Raw genomic sequence first — 24744 nt, 5'->3', positions numbered from 1 at the left:
ATTTGTTTTAGCACTTTACTGATTACATTAATTATTTCTCTACATTACCTTTATACATTCACAGTACTTTAATATTAGGAACCCCTGATATAGCTTTCCCCCGAATAAACAATATAAGTTTTTGATTACTCCCTCCTTCCTTAACTTTACTTATTTCTAGAAGAATTGTAGAAAATGGAGCAGGAACAGGATGCACAGTTTACCCCCCACTTTCATCTAACATTGCTCATGGAGGAAGATCAGTAGATCTAGCTATTTTTTCTTTACACATAGCTGGAATTTCATCTATTTTTATTAAATTAAATAATTTATCTTTTGATCAAATACCATTATTTATTTGAGCTGTAGGAATTACTGCATTTTTACTATTATTATCATTACCAGTTTTAGCAGGTGCAACAGATCGAAACCTTAATACATCCTTTTTCGTAGTAAGTACCATACATATTCACATTATAATACATAAAGTGGAAACCAAATAAACCAATAAATATCGATATCAAGCCTCAAAAGAAACAACAATAACTCATCACCCATAAAACCAAAACGTTCGATTAAAAAAATTATTATTCCGATTAGCAGTACTTAATCCAAAGCAATTTTTGCTTTATTATTTTCTTTTGTATAAAAAAAACGCAGTTAATTTAGTTGGCAGGTCGTAATCCGGGATTACAATAAACCTGTAGTAAAAGGTCTTCATAGCTTACTGAATGGATTTAATGAGCATTCCCTGAATATATTTACTTACACTAAGGCTTCTTTCTTCTTTCTTACTTTAATCATAATAATAATAAGGGGGCCTGTTGCCCCCTTGTTGCGATTTAGCGACTGATTCCCGGGGGCCCAGTAAGTGAGTTGGCGAGTCTCCACCTGCCATTTTTACATGTATTTAATACATTGTCATCGGCAGGTGCCATAGTTCCCGTAGTTCCCCATTCCTAGTCCATTAGCATCCCATCACAATAGCCCAAGTAGTTTTCATCCATAGTTAGCAATAGTTTGGCACAGAACCGGGGATTGTCCTTGGGTACATTTCTATAGTGTATACAGGGATAATCGTCGGTTTTGTGGCACCATTTCATTAAAGTTGTCTCAAAAGGGCTTCAGCGTGTTGGCTTCGGCCCCACGTTCGCCTCCCAAAAATCCGGGACTCTGTAGTCCCGAGGTCTGGTAGAGACATACAAGATAATAATAATAACTCGTCTTAGTTGGATTTCAGTTTTTAATTAACAGTATGCAAGTTGATTTCATTTAGTATTAAAACTCATCAAATATTTTCTTATTTGTAATATTTTATTTCATGCAAAACTGAAGCTGTAAAAATACAAATAAAACAATATATGATGCAATTTCTATTTAAAATGATTAGCATTTATAATAAAAATTATACATTTTTTAACTTCTATAAACAGGTTCTACAAATTGTTATAAAGTTTATTTATTAACATTGAATTCGATTCCCTTAAATTCCACGTAAAATTACATTTAATTTAGAACAGTTGAGCTCGTTCAACCGGTAAACTCGTTCCATTTATTCCCAGTACTTAACCCTCAAGTTTCTATTAATTAAAAGCGGGATCAAATCGTCCGACTTAAGCAAGTTTCAAGCAATAAGAGAAAAAACTCGGTACTTCTCGTGCCAAATTGTTGTGCAGAACATTATACGAGTAAGTCTGCTGTCTCGGCCACAGACATGCTAGGCCCATCAAACTTACCCCACATGCAGTTAACGGGTTACCACGCGTCTTGGTTAAAAATCACATGAAATTCAACCTTAATGTGTTAGTGGTAAAGTGCAGAATTGTTTGAAGGCAGTTGACTTATTGAGGCTACACATCCTGATCAATAATAGATTTTATAATGGATAGAAGAGTGCGTGTCTGTGAAAGCATTTTGTATGAAGGAATGTTTGATGACTTTTAATTTATTTTTATTTTTATGACAGTCATTTTAATTAAAACAACTAGATATTAAAAAAATAACCCAGTTAACTGGCCTTTCTTTTCCAAACACACGACCTAATTGCATTTAAGAAAAGATTTCTCTGCTGAAAAAATACACAATAGGTGCCCCTCTAAGAAATTCGAAGCAATTTGACCTTCGGAACAGAACACGAAAATCCGTAACACTTTTGTACTCAAGTGCCCTTTAATCAAACTCATTTATTCTGAGGAACTTTTAACAAATGATCCCGGTACAGTTGCGCAGATAATCGTTATATAGATTGGAAGTGAGGCCGGGACAAACAGCGCAGTCGTTAGCAAAGTCCGTCTCAAGTTACGAACAGTTTATACACACTGCTTGAATAGATGGCAAACGTTTATGACATTGCAGATATATGAGGCTTAGTATAAGGTAGATAATCGAAATACATTATGATCACTGAAAGATTATACTGTAAAATATCGTTTATCAGCACCTACAATCACGCATTCTCTTCATTCAGGTTCAAAGCTGGAGGTTGCTGACAGTTTGTCCATATGTTCTATCCTTATGTATCGTGACAGAAGAACTTATTTCTAGAAAGGAAATAAAACCAGAATGAATCAACCTTTCGATTTCATATGCACTTGCTCCCATCATAACCAAGGCAAGACTTTCAATTAAATTGTTGTTTTTTTTTTCAAAATGTTAGTCATCGTTTCAGCCAGTGTATCTCAATCATAGAGCGCTACAGTGGAGTGTTCTATAGACGAGTGAACTGGCCGGCACGGAAAAATACTTCCTAGATACAGCACGTTCACTAAACAAATGTGCGGCGAATGATAATATTACAAACAGATTTATTTTCAGAGAATTAACAAATAACTATACTTACACACTGACTGATGTAAACAAAAGTTTGTGTGTTTATTGCGTAAAAGGCTTTAGTTCACAGACAATATTCGTGTACCTAGTATTTCTTCAAAAAACTGTTCAAACAGTTATTTTAAGAAAACTGACGTTTATGTTGTTCGTAAGCTCAGGAAAACCGTCTTTTCTGGAAACAAAATCACCATGACGACCTCCAAAGCTACTGTTGACACTGAATAAATATTTTATCTATATACATATTTACATTCAAGAAATAACATGATTCTATTCACAAAAAAAACTGTCTACATCAGTCAATATTTTTAACTTTCAGAAAGTCGCACCAAAACTGTCCGTACGTACTACACAAACGTCTGAAGTTTGAGAAACTCTAGCAAGTCCAATATAAAGTTTGTCAATATTTCCGTTGTAGGAGCTGATGGCCGACACTCATTGATTGGGCTAGGCCAGGCGAAAAATAAAGTTGAACTCCAGTGGACGATCTATAGAGTAGTGATAGTTATTTATATTGCTCGATATGTTTTTATACCAGCTAGTGTTTACGGCCGCTAGTGTACGTATATGTTTAAGAGATAACGTATTAAGTGTCCCTTATACTTATCAATTGTATTGTGATTATATGTACGTGCGCTATGATTTCTTTGCGAATAGTTTGTGAAAAATCATTAAGGCACATTTTGAATTCTTGCAACCGACCGGTACTGCCGATAATTTATAGTTACCTACACTCATTTTCATTTGAACCTATGTTCTGGAAAATGAATTTTAATTTCAATTCAATATAGTGTCACAAAAAACACGGCATACTGTATTAAAAATACATCCAATCCGTTCTCAACATCTGGTAGTAAACACGATCATAAAATGCCAAAAACAAAAAAAAAGCCTCTATAATATTTTGAAGCCGAGCCGCGAGCCTGGCTTAGCTCCTGTAGTGGCCACGTGCCATCGTTCCGCCCACATGGCGCAAAATAACCGATACCTATAAGAGTAACACACTGCAAACTTTTAGTCGGCCGATAGTTTTTTGTGGCTCATCTTCATCATCTGCCTAGTCTTTTCCCAACTATATTGGGGTCGGCTTGCAATCTAACCAGATGCAGCTAAGTACCAGTGTTTTACGAGGAGCGACTGCCTATGTGAGCTCCTCAACTCAGTTACTCGGGCAGCCAAATACCCCCAGGTAAAACTGGTTGTCGGACTTACTGGCTCCTAAATACTCGTAACGACTGCCAAAGAAGTTCAAATGACGGCTCATAAACCAGTATAAAGATGAATGGTAGTACGCACATTACAAAGATCAGGTATTTAGCTGCATCAGACTGACTGAAAAGATCTTTGATGATTTCTTTGATGGAATCAAGATTTTCTTTCTAATCATTTTTTGCCAACAATTGGGGCAACTGTCACCCAACTTTTTAGTTTGCAGTGTACTTTTACATTTTTACATTTGTATTATTTACACGTTAAGGCCTTCTTAGGTCATGAGGTATCGGTTTAGTAAAATATGAGGTGAATGGGGTGAATAAATATTGGTCCAATTATTTTTGGGTGATTATCGATGTAAATGTGTTTTATCTGTTTTTGTGTAGGAGTGATCATAAAATCGATTACTGCTGAGTGCTAAGCTTACCAGAAACGTTTATAGTTTCCTATAAAGTTCTTAGCTCGGACTGGTACTTTGAGTCTTATTCAATACAATTTGGAACATACAACAAATTGAATTGATTCATTCCTGGAAAAAGAGAAAAGATCTCTAAAAATCAGAGATAGCCAATTCAACATAAGCAAGCGTTTATTCTGTCCATGAAAAGACGCGTATGTTACAGTGGGACATTAAAAAAGGCTGATTATGAGTTAATTTATCCACATAACTACGCAATTTACCTATGTACCTCTATTACCCAATATTATCGTCCATCCATTATACTCTGATTCTGATTAGAAATTAAGCGTAAATTCAAATTACGTGCAATCAGATCCAGGCGTGTTGTTACCGATATGTTATCTAACCGCTGCTGTGTATTGAACGGCCGTATCTTGTGAACGGGTGCCAGTGTTGCTAACTGTATGCTTTTGTTTTCTTTTTATATTATTGTTGTGCTTTGCGCAATTTTTTGTGACTTTTGATTTCTTATTGAGGATTTGTTAATAAAGATAGTTCAAGGCTTGGTACAATCGTTTTTATTATCAGCTAGAGTAGTGTTGTCTCATCATTTTAGTCAGGAGTGATTTTCGATGGAGCTTGAATCTTGGTCAAATGTAACATTTTCATTCGTATTGCATAATTTATTAGATAAATTTCAATGAGAAATATCCTCTCGTTTGTGACCTTCAACTTAAGAACTGCAAAGGTATAATAATGGCGTCCAGGCTGATCATAAGCCACGGAGTTTGCAGCTTCGTAGGGTATGAGCATATAGTGCATAAGACAGCAGCAGACAGCAGTGGACTGCTATAGGCTGATGATGATGATGATGATGATAATATAGTGCATAAGCACTTGCGCAGACACAGGTGCACTCTCTATTCCTTCACTCTCACAGTGCGATGGAACGGCAATCCTACACAACCAGAGAGAGGTTAAAATAGGTAAGATTATAATATTGAACTGTAGGTGTAGATTACAATATCCGATACTAAAAGAGAATATTGTTAATCTGTATTAATGTAATAATCTGAAGTAATCTTGTTTATGTATTATTGAAGCGGCCCACATTGGATAACTATGGTTAATAAATAACTTTAACTAGTCTTGTGAGTGGGCGATTTGGATTAGGAGCCGAGGGACTAGCATTTATGTCTGTGAGTGGGTATTTATAGAGTTCGATCGAAACTATATGTACCTGTAATTTTTTGAACAATGCGTGATTAGAGTTTTTAGTTATTACAGAGGACAAAAAAAATACTTTATTTCAGACCTCTTTCAAATTAATTTTAGAAATATAAAAATGTTTAAGATCTCCCACTCTGACTGTGTTTCGGATGGCACGTTAAATTGTAGGTCCCGGCTGTCATCGAGCATCCTTGGCAGTCGTTACGGGTAGTCAGAAGCCAGAGTCTGACGCCAGGGATCCAGGTTGTCGTCCAGGGGTATCGGGTTGCCCGGTAACTGTGTTGAGGAGGTCAGATACGCAGTCGCTTCTTGTAAAGCACGGGTCCTCAGCTGAATCCGGATAGACTGGAAGCCGACCCCAACACAGTTGGGAAAAGGCTCGGGAGATGATGATGGTTTAAGATCTCCAACACACTGCAGACTAGTGCAGACTTAACTGTCGGCCGATACCTTGCCCAATGGCTGGCTGACAGTTCATTTTGAAGGTAATTATGAAACAAAGCATTCGGCTCAATACCTGCCGGAATCTTCATTGCTATAACGTGCGCACGACTTCGATCTTTATCAAGAGATTTGTAGATAAGATTTTATTACAAGTTTATGACCCAAAAATGAGACCTTTGAGCTACCTGTGAGATCAGCCCCAAAAGACAGACACGCCACAAATTTCACAGGTACAAACTATGGAAAACTTTCTTTACACCCTAAATAGTAAACATTAATAAAGTTTATGTTACCAGTAGAGAAAACCACTATTCCCCGAAGCGAGTATTTTCGCAAACCGACATAAATTTGATAATTATTTGGACAAACTTCCTTCAAAGGTTTGTTTAAATTCTAACTGAAATTTATAATGTAATTTTAATTAACCAAACGTGTTGGTTGCGAGAACTTACAAAATTACAAAATGTACTTCCATTAGAAACGTATATCTTTAATTAATTACTTTTATACAATGTGTCCCGGGGATAAGTGACCGCCCGAAATTTTTTGAATATTTGTACAAAATTAAGGATAGTTTCCTTTATATTTGGGACTTACCGCCTTTGTTTTTTTTTTAATGATTTTTAGTAAATACTGTGACGTGCTGCAGTTTTTTTAAGATATTTCCTAAGTTTTTACATCTTTTTAAATTCTTTTTTCTTTATTGACTAGCCGACATCATAGTTTATCAATTAAAATTATCAAACATAACAAAAATGTAATAAAACATTTATTAGAAAAAAAAAAAGAAAATAAAAATTCAAAGAAAATAACGTCTTTTTTCAGTTTTTTCAAAATAAGTCCAATAAATGCCCCCTTAATATCACTTTCTTTTAATTTATTAATAAACTACATGATATTTCCTACAATAGCTCACAACAATGTTTGCTGCTATTTCAAACAAATGCAAAAATACAGTCAGTTGAAATTTGAAAAAAAAGAGCAAAGCCTGTTATTAAGAGGCCTGACAATAAAAAAATTTTAATGATTTTTTTTCAAAAATATAAAAGAAATTATCCTTAATTTTGTACAAATATTCAAAAAATTTCGGGCGGTCACTTATCCCCGGGACACATTGTATAGGTATATGAAGCTCTCTATGATAGTGAAATAGAAAATTGTGAATGTTCTTGATCAATCTGTTATGTTGCTAGGCCTAATTTCAAAGACAGTCAATTCCATAATCGGTTGCTTATACGAAATTTTTTTAATGCCGAGTTTTCACCTTACATCCACAAAGAAGTAACTCTTGAATCCTAGCTTTCACGTTTAGTTTTGAAGTCTGATTTTATTTATTCAGGACATGTCCAAAACCTAACTTATCTTTTAACTTCATCAGACAATTTTACGCTACGTCAAAAAATAACTTATAGCCTATTTGTACCAAGGGATTCAAAAAACTAACATTGATTAACCCTGAGCTGAAAGCTGATTTTGGTGATTTATGTTCAGCGTGAGCCTAATATACCTTTAGTTCAAAATATATATTTTTTTAATTCACCTAGATAGATGATACAATGCTAGTCTAGTATCACATCAATGTGAGTGCCAAGCGCTCTGTCAAATCCCATGAGGTAGCAGTGAATGAACCCATCGTTAATGCACATTTTGCAAAACAGACATAGTTAATGCCTTTTACAGATATACATAAATACGATAGCTGTTTATTTATATAACCTTCACGTATAAAAAATCGTACATTGGTGGACTAAACGCCATGGGTGTGAATACTAAAAAAACCTTTTTAATCTGTTAATAAACAAGGAATGTAAGCACCAGCATGGAACACATGAAAGCTATTAATTTAAATAATTACTATTCACACCAATACCTAAACCAAAATTAAACCCCGTCACATCCTCTATCAGTTCTATGTCTCATTTTAAGGATTCAATTTACACATAAAACAAATGAAGTTAGAGAAGTCTTAACACATACCTCCCTCTTTTACAAATATCCCCAGTTCCAAGAAGTGTGCCAACAAAAAAGTAAAATTATTCAAATTCAGAATCTTGTTCCCAATCTTTTTTCCATTAACAAAACCTGAGATTATTTAGAAGGCACGTTACAAAGGCTAATATATCTTCTACAAGGTCGTGGAAACGCGACAGTGACAAGCCAACCAACGTGTGTATCGCGTTGTGTATAACTTAATATGCATTAACTCCACCTTCAAATTTATGAGACAGCAAGATGTTGTAAACGGATCATGGAGGTTTTACGTGCGTGAGGTTAATGATGGTGTTTAAATCTATGGTTGGATTTTGAATATTTTAGAGGTGATGGCTTGCATAATGTGGTGTGATTTTATTTTGAATTAAGATCGAAGTTAATTTTGAAAGGGTTTCAGTTACCTGAAGAGAGGCCATGGCAAAGATAGCGCTCCAGTAAGGCAATAGAGGTTATAAGACCTTAATTTATAATATCACCTTATTTATTGTTGACGAAATGGTGTCTCGTTACAATTGTAAATAGACGAAACTTGTGTATTAATCACACATTTTAGAGAGCAACGTTTTGTAAATTAAATTACATTTTTAAACACCTTGCTCCTTTACCTAAAAGACATGTACCTGAATGACATAGAAGTATGCAGACTTCGAACTCAATCTAGACATGTTAATCGGTATTAACTCCTAACTCTACACCTAGGGTTGTGGCGAACAGGTTGACTAAATTCAAATTCCGATTGGCACCGCAACTATCCGCTTTGAACCGGACCTACCGATGACAATTGACAATTGAATCATCGTCTATCGTTTGTTTTAAAAGTTTAGGGGTATTTGGGCTGGATCTTAAATAGAAAATAAAATTCGCTAGGATTTAGATGAAAAATTATATTTCTGAAAAGAAATAGTACCTGCTTAGTTCTTACTTAGATTTAAACTTGTCGGTGCCAATAGACTTATTTATTCAATTAAATGATATATTACGCATATTTTGAATGCGTTAATAATAAGAAATTATGATTTTGGAATTAAAGCAATATTTTTTATAAAGTGTATATATAGGAAAACGAAATAATAGGTTTTGAAGTAAAATATCTTAGTTAGGACTAGCTTCTGCCCGCGACTTCGTACGCGGATCCTGCCCCTTATGCCAGCGACTATGGGGTCAGCAAAATCAAAGATCTGAATAGTCGCAATAGACGTGACCATAGGGATAAAAGTAGTGATTCTAATTAGTCCGCATTTAAGTTGTGTGTGGCAAAAATATTACACGTATTATAACGTAAAAAAACATTAAATAGATGACAAAGTCGTGGTGACTTAGTGGAATTCGTGGTGGTTTAGTGGGTAGAGAACCAATCTCTCAAGTATGAGCGTGCGTCTTTGATTCCAGGTCTGGCAAGTGCCTGCCAATGCAACTTTTCTAAGTTCGTATGTACTTTCTACATATATTTTGGATACCAATGACCGTTATTTGGAGGGGATGTTAAACTGTAGGTTCCGACTGTCATTGAACATTCTTGGCAGTCGTTATGGGTAGTCAGAAGCCAGTAAGTCTTACCAAGGGGTGTTAGGTTGAGCGGGTAACCGGGTTGTGGAGGTCAGATAGGCAGTCGCTCCTTGTAAAACACTGGTACTCAGTTACATCGTGACTGGAAGTCGATCCTAACATAATTGGGACAAAGGCTCTTGAGATAATAACGACAATAATAATGAGATATAGGCACTGCAGGACATCTGAGGCTGATGACGGGGAGTAGCGAACCCGCGGGGCTATATATACTGAGTTCTCTAGGGAGTGTATACTGTCCCCCATCTCCGGCCGGTCGGAGTGAACCATGACGGGGGAAGGTCTCACGCCTCTGACTTGGCTTGGCCGTCCAGAGTGGAGTCGCTAGAGCAGGATTAGTAGCCCTGCTCGGAGGGTAGGTGCCTCATGGTAAGCACAGGGAGCGCGTAATCTGCGTTTAAAGTCCGCCGAGGTATCCTCACCCTTCAGCCGCTCATGTCCCTGTTGCCCTCTTGTTGCTATTCAGTGACTGGTTCCCGGGGGCCCAGTAAGTGAGGTGGCGAGTCTCCACCTGCCGTTTTTACATGTACCTAATACATTGTCATCCACTAACATCCCATCACAATAGCCCAAGTAGTTTTCCTCCATAGTTAGCAATAGTTTAGCACAGAACCGGGGATTGTCTTTTTTTTAACGACGTCCACCGGGGATTGTCCTTGGGTTCATTTCTATAGTGTATATAGGGATAATCGTCGGTTTTGTGTCACCATTTCATTAAAGTTGTCTCAAAAGGGCTTCAGCGTGTTGGCTTCGGCCCCACGTTTGCCTCCCAAAAATTCGGAACTCTGTAGTCCCGAGGTCTGGAAGAGACATACAAAATAATAATGAGATATAACGCAACAAAGTTAGAGAGTGGGGGCTCGTGACGCCACGTCTAGGTATGTAAAATTTGTACTAAGCAGTGACTTAACACGAAATTCAAGCGTTGTTGTATCTTCATTATTTGTTTGTGAGAGAGAGAAAAGAAAAATGCGTGTCCATTATCGTCGTTATCTAAAAGACGGACTAATTACTTTTTTTGATTCACCATACCTATTTCATAACATTCATTTATATACATTTTAAGTGGAGTATTGCTCTTGAAGTTCCACATCAGGTGTTCCAGATCTTCGATGTTTATACGTTTAACTTTTGCTAAAACAGCATACCTGTATATGGTACAGAGAAGCTGGGCTCTTGGGGTTCCACATCAGGTGTTCCAGATCTTAAAATTTATTATCTCAGCTGAAAATGCTCATCAAATGAAACAATTTTTGCCACGGCACCATATTTGTATCTCTTATAGTTTTATTGGTCTGTTGGAGTTCTGCATCAGGTCTTCAAGTTTCGAAGATAAATTATAGCCTATATGTTGACCAGGCCTAATACTGATACAACAAAGAAAAAATCATTGAAATCCGTTCAGTAGTTCGGAAGATTAGCGTGTACAAACAAACAGACATACAGACATACAGACATACAGACAGAATTTTTTTTTTGGATTTGTGCTCCATTACTGTTTCTAAACCCCACCCAATTACTATTTTTTTAATATATTCAATGTACAGACACAGTTTTTTTACAGATTTATTATATGTATAGATTAATATATTTTAATATTATCGACATTTATATCAACAGTGAAAACCCTAGCGTCAAGACAGCAGGGGTGACACACTTCAAATTAAAATCAACCCGTAACTGTCTGGCTTGTATAATTTCATTTAGCGGTTATGCTTTCCCAGAGTGTTATTTAAACTTCAACGTTAATGTAAAAGGTGGTTTTGTAACAATGAATACTGTTCTATGTACCGTGAACGGTTAAGGAGATAGCCCGATTTACTTTTGTTTAAATGTGGTTGGGAGACGATTTAAGAAATGAATTTGGTTTATCTTTGTTGATGTTGTTTTGTTTTGCATTTTCGTGTTTGCTAGATAAATAAATGTATGGCTTGATATGACCAGGATAAGACCCTTGATGAATTTGCAATCTAACACTGAAAGAGTTTTTTAAATCGGTTCATTAGATCTTGAGGTAGAACGAATAAACTTTTCAGCTTTTAAAATTATTATTTTACTAGCCATTTTCCCGCGGTTTCACCCGCGTCCCGTGGTGGGAGCTAGTGCCCGTACCGGGATAAAATATAGCCTATGTTACTCGCAGATAATAAAGCTTTCTAATGGCAAAAGAATATTTAAAATCGGTCTAATAGTTTTTGAGTTTATCCATTACAACCAAACAAACAAACAAACAAAGTTTTCCTCTTTATAATATTAGTATAAATGGTATAGTTAACTTACGTGTTTGTCAATATACTAAGGCTGCTTTTTACACTGGACATAGACTATAACTGTAAGTATATTTTATGTACTTGTAGTTTGCTGCGTTATTTCAGTATTTTCAGACCATGTCAACTACTGAAAGAAAATTAAATCATTTGAAAAATAAAACTAGTCGAAAGCACTAACCTACTTTCGGATTTTGCCGCAGGCTAACAAAAACATCACAACATTTTTGATAAAACACAGAATTTAATTTTATGACATTGACCTTGACATTCGAAATGTGAAAGTTCTGTTACATAAAAGTAGGTTTAAAATGTGGGCGATATTATTTTATAAAAATACCAAAGACCATCCCGCTTTTGCTGTCAGTCTCAGAAAGTTTTATAGATACAACCTTCTGTCTAAGAAAAATACTGGCCAACTAGACAAACTGCGTAGAAATGTCTTACTAAAAATACTAGATCCACAAAACTTGTAAAAAAATTAAATTTAACTCAGACGCGCCCGAAACGCCCTTAAATCTACAGTCCACAAAAAATATACAAAGAGCAGCATTGAAGTATAACACTATTCTTTGAATTCCTTTTTAATTTTAATAACAACGGGAAAAGACAACGTTGGATATTATAAAGCCTTACAGAATAGAAACCTATTAATTTTTAGAAGGATGGCTCCCAAAGTTCGTAACATTTCACCCTGCGGGGCGTCAATTATGATGATGAATATACTACGCTTGTAATAAGAATGAAGTATAGTAAATATTTTATGTATTTTGGCTTTTATTTTCACGTGTTGAAGCATTATATTATTATATGATGTTGATATAGTAAAAAGGTTATTTGTATTCTTGTTTTGTTTTTATTGATATCGCGTAGGTATTGCAAGTACTTTGAAGATTTCATGCCCGTGAAAGATAACTTGACTAATAATTACATTCGTAATTATACAGAGTTTGCCCAAAGGTAATTTAAGAGATAAATAATAATTTAGTTTTTAATTCATTTATTTTAATATTTCTCAGAATATAATACTATGGTACCTCAAACGTAACGACGCATAAACTCTTGAGTAAGGAAAGTATGGAAATTAAATGATTTTATAAGACTGTTTCTGTATTGATCTTATCCACGCTTTTTTCCTTATCTATGAAGTTTTAACAAGAAGGTACCAAAGCGACACGAAATAATAAAGGGGAAATCTAAAACTTTGTGAGCAACTGTTACAAAATAATTGAATTCTTCTTAAAAAGTCAATTATCTTTAATTAATAACTTTCCTTTGTCGGTGCCTAGGTTATTTTATCCTTTTACAGATACTATTTTGTAGTTTGAATAGTCTTTATACATTTAATTTTCATCTTCAGTTAAGCGAAGAAGGCCTGCGGCTTTTGATGTTCAATTATTTTAGTTTTATCCAATTAACTTATTTTTCGTAATTATATTTATGAAAAATATTGTTTTGTTTTAACATATTTTATTTAGTTCGAAGATGTTTATGGCCTAATGCTAATGCCTAATGCCTATTGATTAATTAATTATATTTTTTACTTTTTTTTAATATTAAAAGGACCAGCGTATCGTATTACAACAATGATGAGCTGACAAAACAATAATTTTGAAATAATTAAATAGCTGTTTTAGAATGTATATACATATACTTTTCTCGAACATTCGTTAATAGAAAAAATAAAAATAAAAGAAGGTATACAACAGAAGAAAAAATTGTAGTTATTTTTTTACGTACATCGTAGATATTGTTGATCGAAATACATAAAGGAGAGGAACTCTAAGTAAACTTACACGTAGTTCTACACTTTAAGTCAGCACTTAATTAAACAGGCATTATACATTTTCAATAAAGTGTAGATGCCTTAATTACATCGTGTTAAAATGTATTTTAATCCAAAATAAACACAAACTGTTATAATTAATTTCGGTTCGCACCGTTGTACGAAAATTTAGATGGGCAAAGTTCCCGTCAAGGTTATTATGCGTAAGTTTCATGATAATTTTAAAATAACTTACAATTTATGAGATTCTTAGGCCGTTATTATGAAACTAGATGTTTTATAGTTAATTGCTTCCCGTAGATAAACACTTTTGTCTAAAGTTCTTCTTTAATTAATTTCTACGTAACGTCTTTTCAGTTAGTAATTTTTATCATGACGACTGATTAAAAAAACATCTCTCATTCCTTGTGAATATATCACTATGTCATTATGTGAATGTATATAGAAATAGAGGTATATAGTATTACAGCAACGACCATTAGTATGTAGCTCCGAAATCACATCAGCCACGAAAATTAGAGCGAGCATTAGTCTCGACTAGGGTGTTATTACACTACGCTTAGTTTAGCCAGACGTTCTAATATTCTGAACGCAGCGAGGCACACTGGTGTCATCAAAGCAACGTTCTCGATTGTTCCAACATCGTTGAATTTTTATTAAGTGCCTACTCGCGAGATATCAAAAATGGTGTTGTAAAAAATTTACGTGGACTCCCGGCAATTTCGTCGTACAAGAATTTTATATAAGATTCTTATAGCTCCGATGGTGTCATAAAGACTTGAATTTAAGCCTTTGCATAAGGGACGTACGGGTGTTGTCGGCGGAAAGTAATGTAGCACTTTCTGTTTTATCGTGGCGGGGACTGAAAAAAATGAGGTTTTTGTTCCTGATTTAAAATGTGCGCTCCATATACTTTTGGCTTGGTTTGGATGTGGTGCTCTGTAAAAACTTTTTGTGGAATGTATTAGTAAGTTCATGTTTTTTTTTTATTTGTGTGTTTATAATATTTTATTTCATTACAGATCTGAGGTTGGTAAGTTTCCTCGCATAAAATAAAGATTCATTAACGTATTAATTTGCAGTAAAATTATTTTTTGAGTATAAAATAAGTTATCCATACTTTGCGTCTGTATGTTCGAGATAATCGAGCTACTTTCACGAGCGGAAGGATGTATTTTTTTCAAGCAAATTGTCCTTTCTGCCTTTATGTTAAGTAAAAATCCCAATAAACATAAATATATATGATATTGTTATTATTTTTAGTACTTATTGATAAGCTTTCTTGTTTGTTATTAATTGCTTAAAATGTTTTGCATAATTAACTATCGTTTTTTGAGCTTTGATCGTAAGCAATACCACTTGGGTACAATGGACACCTAAGTTTCATTAAAGTTTCAAAAATAATAAAGTACAAATAGGCAGACATGTTTACATTTATTTTTATTTATTTAATTTTTACACTCTAACAACCAATTAGCAATGCAAAGGTCAAAAACAGTTTTGTTCAAGTTCAGACTTATCTCAGTTTTTACTTACTGAAGCGTCATTAGGCAAAATGAGTTTGCTTTCGCTTTTCTTTTTCTGCACTCAATATTTACTAGACTCCAGAGAAAGTCTAAACTTGTTCAAATACCAACTAACTAAATAAACTAAAGAAATGTGAGTCAAATACCAACTAACTAAATAAACGAAAGAAATGTGAGTCTAATTTACTGAATATTCCTAACGTACGGCCAGAATGTTTGAAAGTTATCAAGTTTTTTAATCATCTGTTTATTTTCAACAGGTAAATTTTCTTCGTTAATTTAAATTTATTTACTGTTCCACAGTTAAAGTGCAAAATATCGTTTGAAAACTGCTGAAAAAAAAAATTCAATACTTTAGTTGATGGATTACTATGGTGTCTATCTTACTTGTATTAGATTCAAGTATCTTTACTGTTATTCAATCTAAATCACTGAAAAAAATGCAATGCAGTAAGCATTGTTTCAAGTTAAGTTTAAAAAGAAATCGAAATTGATTCTTACTAGGTACCTCACATACAACAGTAACTGCAAAATCCCTTACAACACCACAAAGAGCATTCAAAAAACCTCAAACCATAAACCCGGTACCAAAAAGTTCACAAAACAAAACTCGCACAAGAATCCAATAAAAAGCTAAGATACTCAACAGACGTAAGGTGTAAGTACATCTTTCAAAGGCTCGGAGGCCTATTAGATCTTTTCGAAAATCTATAAGATCTTCGACAAGTGGAAAGGCACTTCTCGTACCAAAGCAACCGTATTTTCGCTCGGGGCCTTATTCTCAAAGTAGAGCTATCTCGTTTTGAAGGAGAAAAGATGAATGCAACGCGACCCGTTTCGCTCTTTATATGCCGAAATAGAAAGTTTTTAGAGTACTTTCTGGTGGTGGACGGTGATATTTTATTTGGTAAAAAATGGCGTGTTGATTGAGTAATTTATTACATGGTTTTAGTTAGGTTGACATGATTAAATGTTTGTTTTAAATAATGAATATGTACCATAAAGTACCTACCCTGACTGTACATACTTTATCATGCCACGATTCATCCTCCGAGTTTTTTTCCCAACTATGTTGGGTTCGGCTTCCCCTCTAACCGGATGTAGCTGAGTACTAGTGCTTTACAGGAAGCGACTGCCCCATCTGACCCCCTCAACCCAGTTACCCGGGCAACCCAATACCCTTAGCTAGACTGGTGTCAGACTTACTGGCTTCTGACTACCCGTAACGACTGCCAATGATGTTAAATGACAGCCACGATTAAAATACCTAATTATCTTTTGTAAAATAAGTACTCAAGTAATGACCAGATCCATTATTTCACTTTTACTCCTGAAAATCGTACCGCACAACCTATAATATACGACAACACTAGTAGGCCAACACTAATGGAATTTCCCGTCATAAATTTTATGTGAAATAAACAAAAATCTTTATTGCATCGCGTTGTTTTTGGGGTCTCGCAGATAAACTGCCCGGAAACCTATAGAAAAGAATTATGGCTGATGCAAAAAGGTTATTTGTCAAAGCATTCATATTTGAATACTTCCTACGTAAAATGTAGTATTTGTAGTTGTTACTTTATAGTCCCCAGGCCGGCGAACAAATTTTTTTTTGATACATATACATTTAAGATTTTGTGAGTGCCTTCCTTACGATGAGTCCGACAAATTATTATATTACAATATTATATTCTACAGAAATGTCTAGAGAAATATTACTGGCTGCTTAAATGCGATAATAGGGAGGCTAGAAAAAATGCGAATATCATCATTATCAGCATTAGATTAGGTCCCAGTATTGATTGTAGGCCACTTCTCCAAACTTTATCTAGCACCAGATACAGTTTGAATTACAGAGAAGCCCTATTGAACACTATTTGCTTTAACTAGGCTATTTAGTAGTCAGTAGATACGAATCCCTTTGAACAGACGCTCCTTAGTTAAAAAGAAGAAAATTACAATCAAATAAAGAACACAAAACTAAACAAATTCGCAATTCAAACCCACTCCAAACCCACGCACTTGACCAATTTACTTATAGAACTCGAAAACCAGAAAAAAAGAAACTGCCAGTGTCATCAGTATTAGAATCACTTTTAAATAGTGTCCTACTATTGGCAAAGTTTATAGTATCAAACACAAAGAAGAAAACTAAATCTTTCAAATAAAGAACACAACACAAAACAAATTCTCAATTCAAACTCACTCCACCCATTCACTGCACCCACGCACTTGACCAATTTACTTATAGAACTCGAACCCGATCTAAATCTGCATCGAACAAGCGTATCGACTCATCGGTATTCGCAAATCGCGCGAGCATCGAGTGAGGCAAATTTATGATGTGTGCAGATGCAAGCCAGGGGCGCGGCCATAACTCACGTGGTGGTCCGCACATACTGATTAGATGGTCCTTCGAGCCGCTTGGTTTTGGATAGTCTGCAAGATTTGAGGGTATTTGAGAGGGTGGTTTTGAATGATGGTTGGAAAGATGGTTTATGAAGACTAAGATTTAGGGACGATTAGAAGCAGTAATATTCATATCATTGACGGAGCTATACCTTCAAACACCTCTTTATATACTCAGAATGTCTTTCAGCTGTAGATACTTAAAGAATGATTTTCATATATCATTGATTCTTTCATATAATAAATGAGGCTGTTATTTAATGTTATTCTTAGAAAGAAATCATCATAAGAATTATATAATCTTAACCACATGTCAACTTAGGTAATTGCCTAATAATTTTATCCAAGCTTCCAAGAAACGAACCCTTAAAAAACAAACGATCCTAATACCTACAATAAACGAGGCACTTGATACGTGTAATAAAAAATCGTGCACGAAAACATCCCTTTAACCTTGTTCAACGCAACTCGGGATCGAGCATTCATAACCGGGCGAACATTAACTCGATTCACGCGAATCAATCTTTGTACCTAATCCTGAAACAGCAAAATATATCGCACGAATACCAATTTACGATCGGCGTATTCCCGTTAATTTCCTCTTTGAGTAGCCAACTTTGTACTAAACTCGTTTAAAACTCCCATAGTGATGCGACTACGATGTTCGATTACAAATCGAGTAATTTAGTCGACTGACTAATGGTGTTAGTCGATGTTTGTTTGAAATGGCTTGTAGTAAGCGGTGTTTACGGCTGTTTTTGAAGGTGAGTTTCACGTGAAATCGTTTTATCTATTTCAGATTAGCCGTGATCCCGGTTTCACCCGCGTCCCGTGGGAATTACTGCCCGAATCGGGTAAAAATATAGCTTATGTTACTCGCAAATAATGTAACTTTCTAATGGTGAAAGAATTTCTTGAATCGGTCCAGTAGTTTGTGAGTTTATCGGTTACAAACAAACAAAAATAAAATTGATTTCTCTTTTTGTACTATTACTTTAGATAGATAAATCTGGAGATAAGATGACTGATTTTAGTGTAAAAAAAAAAATAATTCCCAAAACTGACATTTAAAAATGCAACAAAATTCACATTGTAAAAGAATTACACTGCATTCTACTAGCAAAAGTATCTTAGTTCTAGAGATGTCAGAACGTCTGCGGAAACTAGGAATGCATTTATAAAGTCACCTGTTTCTGTATTCAAAGGATACTAGTACGTGTATCACGTACTACTGCGGATTATTTTGTTTGTTTGTTTGTAGAAATATTTTTCATCTTTGTGATGTGATATGATGTGTTTTTTCTTTTAATTATAGTCGGACTTTTATATCTACTATACGTGGATACCTCTACGTATTAAATATAGCACATCAAGTTGAAAGTAGAGTATGTAGTATTAGGTACCGAATGTATCATAAGTTTAAGAAAACTATAGTAGAAAGCCTGTAGGGACACATGTAAGTATGTACGACAGAGAAGCAAAAACGTGTGAGAGCGTGTGGTATGCGATGTCCCTACCTTTTGTCCATCCAGAAGAAGTCATCTTTACATATTTACAAAAGTTTGAAGACTTCATTACCCACAATCCCATCTCTACAAACGCTTTAGGTAATTTGACAAACAATACAAAATTCAGGGGTCCAAATTCAATAGTTTAAACATAAACATGATTGTAAATACAATCAATATAATTTTCGTCGAAGTCCAAATTGAAATTGGTACATATTTAGAATAAGCCGTTGATTGAATTTGAGAGCATTTGACGCAGAAACTGAACAAAGCCTGAATTATTTACAACGCTTTCAGGAATGCAATAAGATTTGATTGCAAAATTGCAAATAATTGACTTCAATAATTCTATTATATTGAGCAAAATAATATTTTCTGGTCCTTCACTAATGCTTAGTCATCGTGTTTTCATGAATCAGCATTTTGATATCACTAGACTGTAAAAACACAGATTTTTGACCTTTCAGCGATGTTAAAACCTCAATCTTCGTAATTGTTTGCAGTGGATTAAGCAGATTTTTAATTTATTTGAAAAAGGATTTGCTGATACACAGATTTAACGACAACATAATATTTTTTTTATAGATTAGGCTAGCTTCCACACGCGGTTTGACCCGCGTCCTGACGTAACTTATTTCCATAGCCGAATATCGACAAAAACTATCCTATGTCCTCCTCCCGAGTCTAGGTTACCCACTTATTTTCACCTTAAATGATTCACGTCCTATTCTTGAGTTGTAAGCAGTGTAAGTTATACGACTTTCTTTCTTATACATAAGATGACAAACCTTCACTAGTGCATTCACGTCAAAGTTAAACCTCCGACTCACTACCACAGGTCACTTACATACCCCCGCAACACTATACCCTAACCCTCTAGAAACCAAACCGTCACCTATGTACCATGAACCCACCTCCCCACTATTCACCGCAAGCCTCGCCGATTAATCTACTGACTGTACCATACACATATGTGGTACAAAACATTCAAAACCACGGGAAGTAATGGTACACCTGGACGCATCATTCATGAATATTGCATGAAATTGTATGAGCTACGAAGGGAGCATATGTTGGGGGTTGGCTTTAGCTTTGATATGCTCGATTTAGGAGTATGTATTGTAGTGTTTTGGAGATAGGTTTGGTTCTCGAATTACGTAAGGAGTAATCATTGTGTTCATACATGTTTACTTATGGTAAGAAGTTACAATAATCCAAATGTCTCACTGCTGGAATAAAATTAAACGGTAAAGGTAAAGGTTGTTCGTTGAAATTGCAGGAATGGTTTTCATCATTTCTTTGTTTAGCAATCCATGATGTCAATGACTAAAAATAGGTAGTGCTACATAGACTAAGTTAGCTTTTAGAGGATGGATGCGGACTTCCCAATTACAATCATCATTACACCTACATTCGCAGGCAATAGGATGACACATACTATGATGATAACAGTTTTTACTGTCCATACAGAACAAACAGAGTAATTTATATGCCATGTCCATATTCCTTCTATCCTTCGATACGAAGCATGTTGTTCGGGCAGCTGGACTAACTTCCAGACAATGTTATTCTGAATAACTTCTACTGTCGTGTTCAACCCTTGCGTGCGAATTTTAAAGTGATAACATGTTATATTATGTTAGTTTATTTTGTTGCTAAACGGCATATGAAATTGCTGCCAGTTATATGCTACAATATTTTAGACAAGCGTAAAATATTTTAATTTATATTTTACTTGAAGCAAACGGTTTTGAATCTTTATTTCGGGTTCACGAATTTCAATGTCGTAATTCCACGAAATGATTGCGTCAATGTATCCAAGCCTAGTTTCCACGCACTGGTTGGTGTGAACACGCGTACACTAATGATGTCATCAGTCCATGCATCCGTACTGTGATCACGTGTTGTTACGTTGACATGCATGTCGTAGCTATGTTGTAGGTTTGGTCAATTTGTGAAATGTTCGACTATTTCAAGTAATGTGTAATCTCTTGATCTTTATTTGGGTAGTTTGAAAAAAAAATTGGCATACCAAAACCTAACCAAATTGATCATTTTATGAAGTGAGTATATCCTACTAATATTACAAACGTGACAGTTTGTAAGTAGTATGGATGTTTGTTCCTCATTTCACGCAGAATCTACCGAATTATTTTGGTGAAACTTTTCATTAAAACGTACAGTTTCTATTTAACACAGGCTATTATTTATTAATGTGCGGGAAGTAGTTACCTCGGAACGTGGGTGAAACCACGGGGAATCATATAGCTACAACATTTACACGTACAAAGTGAAGTGCGCTTGACGAGTAGTCGTGCGTATGTCTAGCCTTTATTTGAGTCAATTGGGGTTTATAAGGTGTGTCTGAAAGGTTTGTTTCAGCTGTGGTATAATGAACAGACGTCTGATGCTCTGCTTTTTATTGAAAACATGGTTTTTCTAGCAATTTTACATGAAATCTCTTGTGTACTCTAAGTTAAAATGCGTCTTATCTAAATTTAATTATGAATCCATGCCTTCAAAATCTGAATACTGAATAACGCCAAAACTCCTATTTTTTCTTTAGCAATTTTACATATTATAGGTACAATAGAATACAAGAAATGTACCTACTGTCCCATTGGGGTATGAGAGTGACAAAATAGAGAGTGTTCCTGTATGCTATTATATGTTCTGCGCAGCTGACTAATCTCCTTAGGGAGCCTTACAAGAAATCAATGAGTATATCAAATTAAAATGGCACATTCTATGCCGAAGAGCAAAACACGAAACACACAAATAAAACTCCCAAAAAAACCAACCCACACACAACACACACACACATCGACAACATCAACAGTCCCTCTAGAGGTTTCGCGTTAATTCACGCTACATTACCCGTCGCCTGCGCCGCGGAGCCGTGTCACAGTGCACTGAGCGCATTGTACGCCGTCCACAATGGAAGCGCGGTAATGGATTACTGCGATTGTTGTTTATTAATAGTTGTAACAGGTGTTTAGATAATGTCACTGGTGGTGGTGCTTGGGTAATTTTTTGGAGGAATATTGGTACTGAAAAAAAATATTAGTATGTAGGATATTATAGTCGTCTATATTGGTTTTAGGAACAACTTTGGATTGCTTGGCCAAAGATAATTAGGTAAACATAAATAAATAAATATTGTGACACCTTCCCACACGGTCGGTTAAACTATTTTATGCCGTGTATTGTATGCCGTGCCGAGAATCGAACCCGGGATCATCAGTTCGGCCTTCCGCCATGGTGATCATTGAACTAACGAGGTCGTCAAATGTTATCATAATGCTGTGAGCACAAATAGGTTTCCAAACTAGATCTTAAACTCAATGCTTATGAAAAACTTTAATTAAGGAATATTGAAATCTGTTCAGTCTAGATTCTAGATAGAATAAACAGAGACTTACTTACCCACTTCCACACTCGTGTAGTAGTAGTTCAAAAATATTTTTAATCAACCAGCAACCTCAATTTTCACTTAATCCGAATTAATAGGTACTAATTATCTTATCAAAACACGAGGTTAAAGATGAGATCAAAAGGAAAACCTCTCTTTAAACAACTTTCAAATAACTTTCTAAGGAAAATTAAGTCGGCTGGAAAAGTGGGTAGTCGTAATTGAAATGCAGGACTCCCTTTGTTTGTTTATAATTATTAATTACCTTTTAGTAAGTAATTTGTAGTTTTACGTTTAGTATTTCTTATACTTTGTGTTCGGAGTATGGTTTATTAAGATAATCAAGTTGATACATAAAAGTAAATAAGGGTAATAGGTTATAAAAATGAAAATGATGAAAATCGATCTCAGTGGCGTGCACTTGGAGAGGCCTATGTCCAGCAGTGGACTGCTATAGGCTGATGATGATGATGATGATGAAGGGTAATAGGTTATAATTTCAACAAGGAACGGACCCTACCTTGAGATGGTTCGATTTCCATAATCTGACTTTGCCACATGATAGCCAATGATTCACTAACTCGACACTACCATACATCATCCATACAGCCTCTGATATCATTGCCATTTTCAGAAAAACAAATAACAGCCTTTACTACATAAAAACAGCTACATAAAAAAACTCAAAATACACTACTGGCGCAAAAAAATCACACAAAACTTTCGTAAGCATATAACTCTTATTAGTTTTTATTTAACGACAAAGAGCCTGTGTGAAACTCCTCCGCCATTTTAATGAACTTCAAGATACTTAAAGTTTGTAAGAAAAAGTGGGAATCTTCGCTTTAATTACTTCAGTATTTGCTATAGCTTGTAAAGAACGTTGTGGTCTATTTTCTACAGTTAATTTGTTCGTTTTCGTTTCATTTTGTATCGTAAAAATACTGAACTAATTTACATAACCAGTCAATAAGTGTATGGCTGACTTTTTACATACTCATAAAGTAGTAGTATGATGTAGGAACAATGTTAAACGTGAACTTCAAGTTTTAAGGTTGTGGCTCTCAAATATTAAACAGCTTACAATATTTTATGATTTTTGTTGCACTGAGCTTTCATCTCCCATCAAAACAGTCGCATGAAACCATCCAAACAGTGTCCAACCAAACAACCTAAATTAAACCAGCATAAAAACTAAGCTAAAAACACCACAGCCCAACTGTCAAAAACATGGGAGTCTGTTACGGAACCCAACACCGCACATAGCCTTTGAAAAAATATTCATAAAACATGTCGAGAGGTCATTGCTCCCTTCAGGATATTTTTCTGTTTACCCATTATATTTTGGAAAGGGGAATGTGCACGGAGTAAGGAAATATGAGCGGAGATGACATAATGCAGGTAGGTCAGACGCCTTCTTCTAGCTAGGTCAAAGAGGTACTTCGGGGTGAACAGAACGATCAGTTACGAGTGAATTAACAAGCGTTCGGGTTCTTTGCGACATCTGTCGACGATTTTTGGTTTTACATAAAATGGGCGGGTTCAACGAAGGCAGATAAGGGCGAAGACGATAACATTTCCCTTAACATTCCCCATCACCTGTATTTTGCGCGCTGTTTTAAGGAGATTTCTGTTATGGCACCTCCGCTATTCGTTTTATTCTCTATGGGAATATTGAACGTGACAGCGTTTTAGGGTTGTCTTGCTTTGGATATCGGAAAAAGGTTGCTGTCGAATATATTATTTAAATTGGCACTCATTATTGTTTACGGTTTGTGTCGGATATGCTGTAGTTTAGGGAATGATGAGAACTTTTAGTCTTCCTACGCGGTATTTAAGTTTGCCCTCGTTTAGAGTACACCTATATTATTTTTGTGTGTAAATACTTGAAAGAAGAAGTAATAACATAATACAGTGAAAAGGTACTGATTATTTATGCACCTTCATTCACCACTGAGGCAACTAAACAGAAAAGAAATCGTTGAAATAATTAACCTTTCATTTATACTTAATTAAGATATGAACGAAATATGGAAGAAAATTGCATATAACAACACACTCAATAAATCTCTCCTCACTAGCAGCATACAGTATGATGCTTATAAAACTCGGAACCAAACTTAACGACAACTTCTCAAAAAGTAAAATAGCGAAAGAAACTACAGCATCCCCAACAGTTATTGC

The sequence above is a fragment of the Helicoverpa zea genome, chromosome 8 (assembly GCF_022581195.2).
Source record: "Helicoverpa zea isolate HzStark_Cry1AcR chromosome 8, ilHelZeax1.1, whole genome shotgun sequence".
In the NCBI taxonomy this organism is placed as follows: domain Eukaryota; kingdom Metazoa; phylum Arthropoda; class Insecta; order Lepidoptera; family Noctuidae; genus Helicoverpa; species Helicoverpa zea.
This window is presented reverse-complemented; position numbering follows the sequence as displayed.